This window comes from Rhinatrema bivittatum, chromosome 2 (genome assembly GCF_901001135.1).
Source record: "Rhinatrema bivittatum chromosome 2, aRhiBiv1.1, whole genome shotgun sequence".
In the NCBI taxonomy this organism is placed as follows: Eukaryota; Metazoa; Chordata; class Amphibia; order Gymnophiona; family Rhinatrematidae; genus Rhinatrema; species Rhinatrema bivittatum.
In genome coordinates, this window is record NC_042616.1 from 447,172,036 (window position 1) to 447,188,162 (window position 16,127).

Here is a 16,127-nt window from a genome sequence, read left to right on the forward strand (position 1 = left end):
ATTCTTTTCACTCAACATACAATTAAGCTCTGGAATTAATTGCCAGAGGAAGTGGTAATGGCAGCTAGCATAGCTGGGTTTTAAAAAGGTTTGGACAGGTTCCTGGAGGAGAAATCCATAAACTGTTATTAACTAGATAGACTTGGGCGTTAGCAGCATGGGATCGTTCTACTGTTTGGGATCTTGCCAGGTACTTTTGACCTTTGATTGGCCATTGTTGGAAACAGGATGCTGGGCTTGATGGGCCCTCATTCTGACCCAGTATGACATGTTCTTATGTTCATTTATCCCTATTATATGACAGGAAAAATGTAGGACCAATACAGAAGCAGTCAGACACCAGTAAAAAGCTCCTCAATCAGTATGAAAATGAATATTGTACCTCATTACGTTTGATCGTAAAGGGTTTGATTTATTTCCCCCCACCCCCTTAGACACAGAATGTGTGTGGGGGTGGGGGGGGGGGGAGTTGGGGAGGGAAGGCTTGGTAAATCAATCCAATCAATCCAATAGTTACTCTACAAACTATAAGTTCTCCAGTAAAAAAAAAAAAAAAAAAAAAAGAACAGAGCTGTTACATGAAGGTGGTTTCACTTTAAAATATTTCAACCAGGCTGTGGGTTGTTAAATAAGTAACTTATAAATTCATCACAGTTGATTGTCAGCATACTTTTGTAACCACGATGCCCCGGGGACAAGTTGATCATAAGTAATTAATCAGACCTAGAGTGAGGCTTACTGCATGTAACTGATACTGTTTGCAGATCTGGGACTCATAAAGGATTATGCTGATTGAAGGAGAACAGGCAGATGTTTCTGCTGTTCCAACTAAGGAATCAGGAAGAAGTAGTGAGTAAAATAACTGTATTTACTGGTCTATACAAAAGCCTGCAATGTGTTTTTCTTTTCCTTTCCTTGAAAGTCCTCGTCTCTTCCCTCTCTTTTTTCTCAGTTCTCCCTATCTTTCATATTATGAGATTTAGTGCAGGTCATAATTAACAAATTAACAAATCAAAATGGATAAACTGCAATCTCTGAAATTAAACTATGGCAAGGAGGCATCTAGCAAGCTGGAGGTGTAATTGAGGTCTCACTGGCCAGACTGAACTTTGTTTTTCGATTTGGTGTCTTCAGATGAATCTTGCCTGTCATTAAAAACAGTCTGGATCTTGGTAGTTTTAACACTTGTCTGGAGCCTGTTTTTCATTGTGCAGTATGAACAAAAGAAAGGGGAAAGCTGTGGAGGACTCTGTATAGGACTCAATCAGGAACCATGGATTGCTTTGTCATAATAATGGTTCAACTGACTCCACAGTATAGTGAGTCAGCAGAATCTGCTGCTGCCACTGTCCCCCAATATAGATCAAATGCACAGTCATGAAAGCTTCCTACTAGGTAGAGCATCTTGTGGTGAGAAGGTGCCAGCATGGCCCCAGGTCCTGGCATCCCTAGTATAGTTGATTTCTTAAAGTTTAATTTGCTTCGTCAAAGCTATGTAGTGCCTCTCTGGTAAGCATTTCTGAGACAGAAGGGTAGGTTGGAGCAGTCCAAGCAGATGACAACAAAGGAGTTTATAATCAAAAATCAATCATAAACTCGAATAGTGTGTAAGTTAGTGGAGGACCTTTATACCAGGTTCAAACTGTAATAGTTTCATACAGTGTGATCTTGAGTTGTTGTAATCATTGGTCCAATATCATTAGTGGAGGGATAACAGTGCAGTAAACAAACTTCTTCTTAAAACTGCTGCAACTTGCATTAAAATTAAAGAACCTTTAATAAAAAATAAAAAACAACTTAACTTGTAGACAAAACAATGTGATTCAATTGTTTACCCAGTATGTGGTCCCAAAAAAACATTCCAAATGTCCCGACATGGCTGCATGTTTCATTGAGTCTGCATGAGGGGATCTTCAAATAGTATTAGTTCACCAAGGTCCTGCAACAATATAGAAAACCACCATTTTTAAATCCCCATTGCCTATATCTGCCAGCCACCATTGATTACGTCTAAACTGTTCGTTGGTGGAATGATGATGTCAATCACATTGGGAACAAATGACAAACAATACCATACTGAAACAACCCATTGGTTCACACTACTGTAAATGCGTTGAGAGTGAGTATCCAAAACTGCTCCTGGGAAAAATCTGTACACGTTCCACAGCTATCCATAGCAATTCAGAAAATCCATGAGAATGTGCCACACAATGTTGTACAATTGGCACAGAAAGTCTCTTGTTGTTAAAACAGCTGCGATGCTCAATCAGCTGCTTCCGAACTGGTCTCTTAGGTCTGTCAATATAAACTAAATGACACAGACATATGACGGCATAAATAACAAAACCTGTATAATAGCTCATGACGTCTTTGCAAATTACTCTATTATCAGAGGGTAGATGTTCCCCACATATGTTCTGTGATGGTTTGATTGCACGAATCCCATTGATTGAAAGATGTGTGGCTCACTGTGGATTGTGATACATTCTCTATGATATCTGGTAGTGCTCTTCTGACGACTTGATCCTGGATATTCATGCTCCTGGTGTAAGTGATAATAGGTTGTCAGCAAAAACACTACGTAGGGCTAAAATTGGCCAGTGCTTACGAACTGAAGCTGCAATGGCTGATGATTTGTCTATGTGTGGCCATGTGTATACTAGCACAGATTTATCTTCAGCACTTCTGTAATGGAATAGTCCGTCTCTACCAGAGTAGAGTGCTTTTAAATATGCTGCTCAAATATATTTGCGTGGATATCATCTAGTGAATAAAAAAACCAAGCCATTAACAATTGGGCTTGATGTTTAAAATCTGCCAGTTATGAACATTCCATCTAATGGCAATTCAAGTTTCAGAGGATTAGGAAGATGACTAGCAAATTTCAATAAATTATTCTTTTGTACTGGTTTCTACATAGTGAGGTTTGTAATCCCTCATCTGAAATCATGATTAGAATGTCCAAAAAAAATATTTGTGATTGATTCCATGTAATAGTAAACTTTAGATTCACAAGAGAATTTAACCATGAATGAAACAACTGCAATTTTTCTACTGATGACATCCAAAGGAAAAAAAACATATCATCTATAAAGCAGGACCACATGTTTATGAGCAAAATCCAACTCAATGAGTAAACAAACTGCTTTTCAAAATTGACAACATAAAGCTTAGCTAAACTGAGAGCCAGGAAAAAAAAACCCATGGCAAAGGCAATATCATGCACTTGAAGCTAGTATTGTTGCAGGAACGTGAAAGAGTTATTATATGAAACAATATGTGCCAATTCTAAAATGAACTGAGAAGGTATTTGCTGTGGAAGGGCCATTAATTTTATACGTCTTCTGCAATGGTATCCTACGCTGCAGAACACCACACCGTCTCACAAACGCTGCAGAACACCACATCTAGCAACTATACAAACGCCGTCTCCCAAGCTCTTTCAACTAACAGGCACTAGAGACAACGCTCCCTATCACTAGCTGGACCCACCCTATGGAACACTCTGCCTACCCAGCTGCGCCTTGAGACCTGCCCCAAGAAATTCAGACAGAAACTTAAGACTTGGCTGTTCACTCAAACCTATGAAGGATTCCCCTACCGCCTGATCCCTCTCCGCCTACTTCCCCACATCACACCCTCGCCCTCCTCCCCTCTCCTCCTCCCCCTCCCAGGCCCCCTCCCCTCATATTTTTTTACCTTACACTCCACCTCCCTCCCCTCCTTCCTCTCTCCCCCTCCCCCCGCCACCTCCCCCTACCCCCGCTCCTCATTGTACTCTAATTGTATATAATTTGTACATAGGTATCTAATTATGTTTCGCGTTTACTTACTGTTCAGCAAAGCCCCCCTTTTACCCTACCCCCTTCCCTCCCCTCCCCCAGTTATATTATCAGTTATACTGTAAAGCCTCGTTGGCTGATTTCACGTTGTATGGAAACCGATGTGATGTTTTCTTAACGAGTGTCGGTATATAAAAAAATTTAAAATAAATAAATAAAATAAATATTGGTACATAAAGATTCTGTGCCTAAAGGCAGCAATACTACTCAATGACAAGGACCTGTAAATTACTTTATTAAGCATATGACAAGAATCTATAATGTAGGACTGCAAAAAAAATGTACATTTCACAATGCGTGGTGATGACCTGCCTGCTTCCCAGGCCCCTCCTCTTTTTCATAAAAAGTGCCCCAGGAGCTTCCAATAGCCCTTCCCTTCCAACATCCCCAACCCAACAGCCCCCCTTCCTTTCCCCCTCCCTGGTTGACATAAAAGAAAATCACTGGGGTCTAGTGGGCCCCCTCTCCCCTCAACCATCAAAGAAGACCTTGGGGTCTGGTAGGGCCCCCTACTTCCTACCCCTGACCCACTTACCTTTTAAAAGCTTGGTGGTGTAAAGAAGGGCGTGAAACTCCCCCTTGCTCCAGGTCCAGTTGACACCATTTTGCAAAGTGAGTGATAGGGGCAAGGTCCAGGAATCAGACCTTGGTCCTGTGACTTAAGTCTGATCCTTGGACCCTGGTACTATCACCAAATAGGGTCAAGGTCAGGTCGCTGCCATTTTGCAAAATAGAGTTGACCAGGCACTGAACACCAATGCTTACATTTTGAGGTACGGGGGGGGGGGGTGGGGTGGGATTGGGGGGGTCAGGGTTGGGGTGCCATTCTAGACCTGCAGGGTCTTTTTTTATGACTGGAGCTTGGGGGGGGGGGGGGGGGGGGGGCACTAGACCATATTGCATGGTGACATGTATCAGGGATCAGTGGTATTCCAGGAACTCTTATCTAATTCCCCAAAAAGGTTGGGGGAGGGTAACCTTGGAGAAGTTAAGCAAGCCACACTCGACAGTAGTTCCCTTGAATTTGGCTGGAGGCATATATAGATGTTGGAGGGGAAGGTATTCTCTGTTGTAAAAGGCTCCATAATGACTCTACTCTCTGCTAGGAAGACAAATGGTCAGTCCCAGTTCAGGGTGGGAAAGGCAAACAGGCGTGGAAGAGTACCCTAATAGTTAGAGCAGAGGGCTATGACCTAGGGAAACCAGGGTTCAAATCTTGCTGTTGCTCCTTGTAACCTAGGGCAAGTCACTTCACCCTCTGTTACCTCAGATACAAAATTAGTTTATAAGCCCTGTGGAGATAGGGAAATACCTACAGTACCTGAATGTAATCTGCTTTGAAGTGCTGAAAAGTGGAATATAAAAATCTAAATTAATAAAATAAACTTTCTCTGGAATTAACCCAGGTAGAAGCAGATGCTCAACCTGACAAGGTCAAGGTGAGAGGAAGGGTATGTAAAAGAGTGTATATTAGACCCTCCTGAAAAGTCCAGGATCAGGCAATTAGCCTTGTCTACCTTAAGACAGCCCCTGGGGAGAGGAATAAGAAGGGAGGCCCTAGGCAAGAATAGAAGAAAGCAAGAGCTGTGCTAAAACTTCTTATCTGTGAACGGCTGCATTTCTGTTTCTAGCACTAGTGAGGTAAGCAGCAGGCTTTTGGTTGTTTAATTTGCCTGTAAATATTAAAGTCGGTAGAAGAATAGCCAGAATCCAGCCTATTCTGTCCTCTAGCAAGCTAAAGACTGCTCATAGTTATACAATGTTAGGTTCCATATTAGGTGCTACAACCCAAGAAAGAGATCTAGGTATCATAGTGGATAACGCATTGAACTTGTCGGTTCAGTGTGCTGCGGCAGTCAAAAAAGCAAACAGAATGTTGGGAATTATTAGAAAGGGAATGATGAATAAAATGGAAAATGTCATAATGCCTCTGTATCGCTCCATGGTGAGACCGCATCTTGAATACTGTGTACAATTCTGGTCGCCGCATCTCAAAAAAGATATAATTGCGATGGAGAAGGTACAGAGAAGGGCTACCAAAATGATAAAGGGGATGGAACAGCTCCCCTATGAGGAAAGGCTGTAGAGGTTAGGACTTTTCAGCTTGGAGAAGAGACGGCTGAGGGGGGATATGATAGAGATGTTTAAAATCATGAGAGGTCTAGAACGGCTAAATGTGAATCGGTTATTTACTCTTTGGATAATAAAAGGACTAGGGGGCACTCCATGAAGTGTACATGTAGCACATTTAAAACTAATCGGAGAAAGTTCTTTTTTACTCAACGCACAATTAAACTCTGGAATTTGTTGCCAGAGGATGTGGTTAGTGCAGTTAGTATAGCTATGTTTAAAAAAGGATTGGATAAGTTCTTGGACGAGAAGTCCATTACCTGCTATTAATTAAGTTGACTTAGAAAATAGCCACTGCTATTACTAGCAATGGTAACATGGAATAGACTTAGTTTTTTGGTACTTGCCAGGTTCTTATTGCCTGGATTGGACACTGTTGGAAACAGGATGCTGGGCTTGATGGACCCTTGTTCTGACCCAGTATGGCATATTCTTATGTTCTTATGCTGTGTTACCCTCTCTTTATTCTGTATTTGGTGAGGGGCTGTCTGTGTTCTTTATGTGAGATCAGGGTGAGGTATTCTGCTAGTGTTTATTTTCTGTGTAGAGATCTATAGCAGCTTGACTTTTTCTGTTTTCCTAATAGGCAGTGAATTGGTGTTTTAGAGTCTGGTGTAATATTTTCAATGTTGCCTTTACATAGCTAGGGTTGTTACTGTTTGAGTGCTGGAAGTTAGTGCTGTTTTGGTATTGGAGCTTTACTATATTGTAAATGACATTGTCTACTCATGCCCATACCCAAACACATTACAATAGGATTAATGCCATTAATGCTATTTTCTGTCTCCTCAGTAGAGTGTGTAAATATAATATATATGTTGTTTTAAGTCATTCTTTTTTACCTCAGAAGATTGTACTTGAATGTCCTTTCTTCATGTAAAATCTTTAGTAAATACATAATTTATAATTGTGTTTCAAGAGGGCTGTGGGATGAGGGGAGGAAGATACAAGGCTGTAAGGTTCTCTTAAGATGTCTAATACTCCTGCACTGGCCCTGGTCCATAGCTACATGCAGATAGTACACATGGAGAGAAACAGGAGTCCATAGCAGTGCCCAGAGACACACACAGGCAGAGAGAGGAAATTGAGACAGCCGGAGACCGGGAGTTGGGAAGGAGGTCAATGATATTTTCTCCAAATTGTTGAGCATAGCATAGCCTGATTGTGTTTACTGTCCTATTACAGGGAAAACACCATCTGCCTCCCAAGGTTCAGGGAGCAGCCCACAGAGTCCAAGAGAGCCCAGATTTATACCCCAGACACACTGCCTGAAAAATGTCATTCATTGGCCTACAATCTCACTCACTGGAGTGGTAAATCTCACTCATTGAGACGTCTCATTGGTGTCTCTGCACCTGTACAGCATAATGGTGCCAGCTGGCCCTGAGACAAGAGTCAGAGTGATCCACACCTTGCTCCTAACTGACAGGCCGATACAGAAAAACCCATGGGAGAGTCAGCGAGCGCCCGCTCTCCCGACACGCGCCCAGGCCACTCTCCTGGGTGCGCGATTCAGTAAAAAAAAATATGTAAATGAGGGCCTGCAGTAAAAGGAGGCGCTAGGGACCCTAGCGTCTCCTTTTTGACAGAAGCAGTGGCTGTCAGCGGGTTTGACAGCTGGCGCTCAATTTGTCTGGCGTAGGTTCTCGAGCCCACTGACAGCCACGGGTTTGGAAAACGGATGCTGGCAAAATTGAGCATCCGTCTTCCAACCCGCGGGCTGTGGGCAGATTTTTTTTTTTTTAATTTTTTTTTACTTTTGTGGCCTCCGACTTAATATCGCTATGATATTAAGTCAGAGGCTGTACAGAAAAGCAATTTTTTCTGCTTTTCTGTACACTTCCCAGGTGCCAGCTGAAATTAGCGCCTGCCTTTGGCACGTGTTAATTTCTGAAAGTACAATGTGTGGCTTGGCTGCACATTTTACTTTCTGTATCACGCAGGAATGACTAATAGGCCCATCAACATGCATTTGCATGTTGCGGGCACTATTAGTTTCGGGGGGGGGGGGGGGGGGGTTGGCTGTGCATTTTCGATGCGCTATTACCCCTTACTGTATAAGGGGTAAAAATAGCGCATCGAAAACGCATGGCCAAATGCGGGCTAACAGTGCACTCCACCGGAGCGCACTTTACTGTATCGGCCTGTTAATTTTTCTTTTTATTGCCCCATAGGAATCCTGAACCTGACTTCTTGCTTGGACTAGCTTTTGCTTTCAACAAGCCTTGTGGATGTCAGTACTACAGAAGGAGGAGAGTAGTGTTCCTTGCCTTAAGGAACTATTGAACAAGCAAATGTGTGAGAAATGCTGTAAATTGTTTCTTGGTATGGTAATATGTTTTTTTAGTTTGGTGTAGCTGTACTGTTTGGCATCTGGTGCATATTGCCTAGAAAATTCATCTTCTGTAGGCAGTAATAATGATACTGCCATATGCTCAGCTCTGGATTTGGGTATGTGTTTGTTGTGTGTTTGGCCCATTGCCCATGAAATGTAGATACTTGTGGAGTGTCCTGGGAGTAGCTGGTGATGACCAGGATTCCTGCTTTTTTGTTTTGTGGGATACTTTCTTTTTTTTTTTTCCATCCACCCAGGAGAATAGCTCCGGAAATGAAATGTATTTGAGATTTTTGGGATACTGCTATGTATGTGTGTATATAGATCTACCTCAAATGTACTCAGTGTGCATTAATGGTAATGTGGAAAGTATTTTTGTCTTTTGTTCAGTACTGGACACAGATACCATTAGGGTATGAGCTCATCCCAGTGGCCAGACACCAGATGGCATGCTTAATACATAAAAAAATTGCCTTCATCACTTACTGGTCCACCATCAAATCTCTCTCACCCCCCTCCCCCTCTTACACTTCACTTTATCGTTGGAATTCCTTTTATGATTCACTTATGTTTTCTGGTTATGCCATCTCTTGCTCATCCTATTCTGACCTAAGGAAGAGCGTATTGGCTATTGAAAGCTAATCAAGAAATGTATTTTGTCCAATAAAATGGTATCCCCTTATATATTTTTTGTTTCCATGTATTCCATAGTGTCATTTAAATGTGTTGATTATTATTATCTTGTGACTGTCCCAAATTTGGTTTGTAGGGGAAAGTGTAGAGACTCCATTGGGATCTCCACTAGAGATCTGGCCTTTTGTCAGGGCTCCCAGAGCAGGATAGGAGTAGAGGAAAGCACCATCTTTCCACAGCACCCCCACTGGAAATTGCTGCAATGGTAGTTTCCTGCCTGCATATTAGCAAGCTCATCCTAGCTTTAGGGTGGCGTTTTCTGCTGGGGTTTGCAAAGTTATTACACTCTAGGAACCACACTAAGAGTGATGATTATAATAGGGCAGCAACAAGATAAATAGTGGTATGTGGCGGCCATGTACGAGGGTCTCTTTCACTGTCATTTTTGGAACGTTATTAGGTTGCATTAATAATAGTCGGTGAGTATGTGTTTGGAGTTTACAACATTTAATGACAACATTTAATAATGCCATATACATTTAGTGCCATGCCCAGGTGCAGGTACAGCTGGCCAAGGGAAAGGGTAGTAGCATCCATTTCACCAGCGACCTCCAGGCAAGCCGGAAGGCTTATATCCACACCTACCTCTCCTTCATGACACTGTTGGCAGCTGGGCAAAGCAGGGTCAGGCAGCAGAATCAGTGGGAGCAAACTCTCAGGGTAGAAGTGGGCTCTGCCGCGCACCCAGATGATGGAACAGAGCCATACCTTTTCCCATAACTTGGTGGCACTAAGGGGGATGACAGAGGGCTGGGGGTCAGACTGGAAAAACCGAACTGGTTTTTATTTTGTTACAGATTATGGCAGGAACATAGTTTATAGTTCATTACTTTTTATATACACCGACGTATCAGAAAATCCATCACATCGGTTTACAGTGAGTAAACATAAAACAGTGACTATAAGACACTCAATAAATATTATTAAACAGTTAAGAGAACAATGCATAATTCTAAAACGGTACTAAAATTAACAAAGCAATATAAAATAAGTGCTAATGTCAATAAAGTACATTAATTTAAGCTAAGAACAATAAAATAATAGACATAATCGGTTATCTTAAAAATTATAGAGCGCTAAATTAAATCATAGCAGAACTGAAACATTAACTAGACCTTGTGTAAGCACAGTTAAAAAGCCAGGTTTTTAGATCAGCTTTGAATTTTTTGATGTCCGTTTGCAGTCTTAGTTCTACCGGCAAGGAGTTCCAGAGTTTAGCACCTGCGATGGATACTGCTCTCTCTCTCTCTCTCTTACCTCCGTCAAGTGCGCAGACTTAACAGGAGGTAACATAACCAGGGCAATGAGCAATGAGAGCTACCAGGGGATCCAGCGCTTTGCGCACTTGCTGTACTTGGCAGTAAGGGAGGCCCTGGGGCTGGGGGCCAAGGAAGGCAGCAGCTTTGTTTTCTGGGACTTAACAGGTGCAGGACCCTGGATTGTAGTGAGAGCTTACTCCACCCACAGGGAGGAGCCCTTTGGGGACTCAATATGATGGGCGTGCCCTCAGCAGAAACGGACACAAATATGAGAGACTTTATTGTACTGGAATCATGGGTGATACCCACAGCATGGAGAGAGACTCAGTCCAGAGTAGTAAGGCTGCTCAATGTTGATATCCCTGGTAGTGGCCCACAGAGCGGGGTATGCCAGGGAACTCTCAAGGTGATATCCCTCAGGATGGATCTGGTAGTGACCCGCAGTGTGAGATATGCCAAGGATCAGCGAGTAGTAGTTCAGAAAGGTGCAGAAGGTCAGCAGAGCGAAGTAGATGATGGTACTTACTCCGGAGTGTAGACAGGTAGCTGGGATGAGCACGGTAGTGGCCCGAGGCACGGGGTACACCGGCCGTTCCAACAGCAAGATGTGGAAGCGATGATAGAACTCACAAGGCTGAACTAGCGGAGTCCTGAATAAGGATGATAGGAATCTCCAGGCAGGAAGGCCCTCCGAGGAGTGGATAGGCAGAATGTTACAAGGCCCCCGAGGAGCGAGTACCGAAAGCGTTCTAAGTTCAAGAAGCAGTTCAAGTAGTGAAGCGAAGCATCTCCGAATGGAGTGGAATAAGCAGGAAGGAAGTCCTTGCTAACTCGTAGGAAGCATAGTCAGGATGGGTTAAATAGTTCTGGCAGGTGACGTCATGAGGAGGGGACGCCCCCGAGGTTCCCGCCAAGACGTGGATAAGAGAGGGCCTGTCACGTGCGCGTGCATGACCTAAGTAATCAAGACTCAAGATGGAGGCCGGGATTGCCCACGCCATCCCGGGGATGCCGAGGAAGGTGGCGTTTACAGGCGGAGGCCGCCATGACCTTGAGAATTGCTGTAGCAGGGAAAAGAGAGGTGAGCAGCAAAGGTCGCAGCCATCTGCGACCGACGGGTGCAACAGCGAGCATGCAGAGAGCCATGAGATGTTGGGAAGGAAGTGAGCACTTTGGGGACAGAAGGAGATACTGCTTGCCATGGGATAAGCTGCTAGGGGTGTGAGTTCCAAACCTTGTGGCTGGCTGGAGAGGAAAGGAAGGATCCAAGGCTGGGGAAGGAGGAAAGAAAGGGCAGGAGGAAGGGAAGGAAGGAAGGAAGGGTCCAAAACTAGGAAGGAAGGGAGGGAGTAAAGAAAAGAAGGGTTCAAGGCTGAAAAGGGAAGGAAGTCCAAAACTAGGAAAGGAGGGAGGGAAGGGAGAAAGCAAGAGTCTAAGGCTGGGAAGGAGAGGGAGGAGTGGGGTTTAGAAGGAAGGAAGGGTCAAGGGATTTGGGAAGGAGAGCAGAAAGTAAGTCAGGAGGGTCTGAGGCTGAAGGTGGGGAGGGAGGAAGGTCCTGAGGCTGGAGAATGGGTGGGAAGGGAGATAGGAAGGGTCCAAAACTGGAGACTGGCTGTAGGAGAGGGTCAAGGTTGGATGCTAACTAAAGGTAATTGAGGCTGGCTGGCTTTGGGAAGGGATCAGGACTAAAGGCTGGCTGGAGGCACTGGCAAGCAGGACTTGGGGATGGATGACTAGGGAATTAGCTGGCTGGCTGTTAGGGAGGAAATGGATGAGAACAGGCTAACTGGGGAGGCTAGTTGGTTGGAAGGACTGACTGATGGGGGCAGGCCTGCAAGTTATGCATGTGGGGAGGAGTGGTGTCTGTATTAGAGAGAGAAAGAAAGGCAAGAATGGAGGGGGGATTTGAAAGGGAGCAGAACCAGAATAGGGATAGGGACAATTCTCTCCCTCTTCCCCATTCCAGATTCTCTCTTTTCCATCCAACCTCCCTCTATTTTTCTCTGCCCTCACAGTTCTCAGATCTCTTCCTCTCTCCTCCACTGCTTCTCTCCCCATCCCCAGTCCTCTGCTGGGGTGCAGGGAGAAAGAGAGATACTAGGAAGTGGGGCAAGGGGCAAAGCTGCTGTATACAGGGGAAAGAGAGAAAGTCAGTTTTCCAGGTTTGCACTGCATACAAAGTCTGGGTTTCTTGGGGTTTTTAATTTCTGTCAACTATTCTGTATTTCATGAAGGTCTGTCTGTTCTGCAAGTGAGACCGAGCTGAAGTATTCTGCTAGTGTGTAGGGATCTATAGCAGTCTTGTTCATTGTGTTTTGCCAAAAAGAGGTGTATTAGTGTTCTAGGACATGGTATAATATTTGCAGTGCTACCTTTTCCCACGTAGGGTTGTTACTTTTGGAGTCCTGTGAGTTTCTACTGCTGTGGTATTGCAGATTTGCTACATATGTTGAGTGTTTTTTCTCAGGATTTTGTATAGCACAATATGCATAGAAGTGGAAGGAGTTTGTATTTCTGTTACTTAGATGACACCAGAATTGTTTTGTTATGGTGACATGTACAGGGAAACCTCCTGCTTTGCCTCCTTGTTGGAGGGGCGTATGTCCATGTTTGTGTGTGTGGGGGTGGGGAGGGGGATTCTGTGGAAACTGAATATATATTTAGAGAATTGGAGGTACAGGATTTATATTGGGTTTGTCTTGCATATACAAGGACAAGAATGAACCTCGCTCTTAAGCGAGGCTATGTTGGGTATGATGTCAGGCTCTTAAATTTACTGCTAGTGCTCTTCTTAATACCTGCCTTGTGCCAAACGGCTTCTTTCTGAAGCCTGTATGGTGTAATATATACAGGCAACATATCTGAATGAGCTGGCCAATGTTTTACCTCATACTAAATATTTAGACTCTTTCTGCCCACCATACTCTGCAGACTCACCTTCCGTGTTGATGCGTACTCTTAAATATTAAATAAATAGACGAAACTTAACGGTGACCAAGGTCTACCTCCTCTTTAACGTCTGTTTGAAAGGTAACAGCTTATACTGTAGCGTGTTCAAGACCCCCTACAGATTCCTTGAAAGTGTGTATTATGGGGGTCTAATGGTGTTGTTCTATGAGTAGTGAAGATTCAGATGGTGCACAATCTTCTAGTTTTTTTTAGATATGATATTGTGGCAAAAAGAGCAATCCCCAAAAACAAATGAAGAGAGGCAATTGGTCAAGACCTTTCACACGCACCCAAAGGTTTCCAGATCAATAACAACTGAAGAGTCAGCTGCTTATCAAGAAAATATTCAAATTGGAGATGACAAATGTTTGGTTTTCAATGTATCTAATAAAGCTTTGTCTTCTTCAGAAATCTCTGTTTTTCAAAAAGGATTATCATTTGTTTCAAGTAGACTTTATGATCCTTTTCAGATGAGAATACATTTAGAGCGATTTATAAGATGTTTACAATTAAAAACTTTCTTTGGTAAAAAAAAAAAAAAAAAGAATCAGAAGAAAGAGATTTTTCTGTTGTCCATCCAAAATCTACATGGTCACCAACAACACCATTAGACCCCATAATACACACTTGCAAGGAATCTGTAGGGGGTCTTGAATGTGCTACAATATAAGCTGTTACCTTTCAAACAGATGTTAAAGAGAAGGTAGACCTTGGTCACTGTTAAGTTTCGTCTGTTTATTTAAGAGTATGCATCAACACGGAAAGTGAGTCTGCAGTGGATGGTGGGCAGAAAGAGTCTAAATATTTAGTATTATCATTTCTATATTTCTATATATAATAACGTTTATTTTTGAATTAGGAACATTGAGTGTTTAAATCAGCCTCCCTGACGCAGCCGATGAGATGAAACACTGGTCAGCTTGTTGGAGGATTTAAAGCATGAATATGTGAAGCTTCTATACATGTGAATCATTCCAGAAGCAGGAGGGCTCGAAGGGTTCAAAACGTGAATCTATAAAATTTCAAGGAAGCAGGAGTGTTCATTCAATTTTGAATGAACGAAGATAAGTACCCTGTGTGCTTCCAAATTGAATGTTAGAGAAATTTTAAGGATTAAATCAATGTGAAGTGCTGAAGGACATTCATTAATCATCAGAGGAGAATATATTGGAACTATTATAAATTATGGTTTTCCTGTTTTCAGTGATTTTTAACGGAATAGAGCACATATATTAAAAAAAAATGTGTTCCTGAGAGCAAAGATGTTTTTAAAAGGTGTAAAAAAGCAATAGAAAAGTTAAAAATAAAATGTATTTAAAAAAAATTGAATAAAGTTAATAAAATTTCTATAAAATAATAAATACAACAGGAGGTTTTTTACATTAATGATTTTGCCCTTTACCACATTGACTTTTAAAATTGGTCAATCTGGCATCTGAAGTCTTTTCCTCCTCAAGATTTGAATTGTTTTTTAGAAACTTAATTCATTTAAAATTATGTTGGTGATGTGGATAAGAGTGTGATATAGTTTTTTGGCCCAAAAAATTAGAACAGTTTCTGTACATTACGGTCTCACTTTCTTGGTCACTGATTACATCTCTTGGCATTTGATAATCTTTCTCTCCATACAAAGTACAGAATAGTCGGTTAGTGTTGACACTTCTATTTGTGATGCTATTTTTGCCATTTTCTCTTTTGCCACAATGTCTGGTTTTATACCATGAATAATTATACTCTATGATTTATGAAAAGAATGTATGTAAGAAAAATGACTAACTGTAAATGTAAAGTAAGACATTGGCTTGGCAGTGTGAGCTTGGGGTAGGGCTGCGCATGCTGAAAGTTGTCATTTCTTCCCCTACTTTATCCACTCCCTCCGATGGTCATCACACCACATGCTCTCCTGCCATAGACTATAGCTTCATGGCTTGTCAACAGAGACCAGTATCTCCCTCAGCTTCAGCCTGTACAAATTGCAGTCATGCAATGTCTTGGAAAGCCCAGTGAGGTCATGGACACAGACCCATTAGCATAATGGGCATACAAGGCTGTGGTCTGGCCAGACTTCACCAAGGTCATCCAGCATTTCCTTTCCTGACCACCAACCAGTGTGTGCCCCCTGAATGGATATTTGTAATTGACAATGGACATCCTGAGTCCACATTGTTCATGGCTGATGCCAGAGTTGGTGGAAATGCTGGTCTTTATTATGCTCAACCTTCCTCTGTTGTGTTTCCATGCAAGTGGCAGGAAGACTGTCACAGCTACACTGAACCAATGCCCATAGTTTTTGACTTTGGCACCCCGCTGTGTTGTTGTACCTCTGCCATTGCTGCTGCTGCCGCCAAGCCTGCTCTTGTTACCCTCTCACTCTTTTGATTCAACTGGCGTGTTTTGGCTCCACAAATAGAAAAAGAAAAAAAGAAAAGAAAATTGATAAAAAACAACAACAACAACAACAAAAACCCCTCTTCTCTGTCCTTCTTTGGGGACCTTGGGATCTTGTTGCCAATTTTCTGCTTCTGCTAGACCTGCTTTGCTGCCATGCCACTCTCTTGGTTCAGCTCTCTGCTGTGCCTCTACACTCCTTCCTGTCTTATCCCTTGTTCAATGTATTGGTGTCTTCCTCCCTCTGTACTTGCTGCCATAACCCTCACTCTGTGCCTTGGTGTCTTCCTTTCTCTGTGCTGCTGCCATAACCTTCATTCTATGCCTTGATGTGTTGATGCCACTGTTGTTGCTGTTTTCCCTCTTTTGGTACTTTGGGGGTTTTCATTACACAGTTTGTCTTGTTTTGCCCCTCTTTTGTTGCTTTGGTTTGTTCATGTCACTATGTGTGCTGTTTTGCATTTCTCACGGTGGCTTCAGTTGTTCCTGCTATTTTTGGTGCCCTTTGCCCCTCATTTGATGTCATGGGGT

At 42.8% G+C, this 16,127-nt stretch overlaps 1 long non-coding RNA gene across 2 annotated transcripts in view; it reads left to right on the forward strand.

Annotated features, from left to right (window-relative positions):
• Positions 1-694: 694 nt before the first annotated feature.
• The window catches only part of LOC115084920, a 64,997-nt gene continuing 49,564 nt past the window's right edge, over positions 695-16,127 (forward strand). For both annotated transcript variants that reach the window (XR_003854669.1, XR_003854668.1), the window contains exon 1: positions 695-849. This is a non-coding gene — a long non-coding RNA (uncharacterized LOC115084920). The remainder of the gene's footprint in view (positions 850-16,127) is intronic.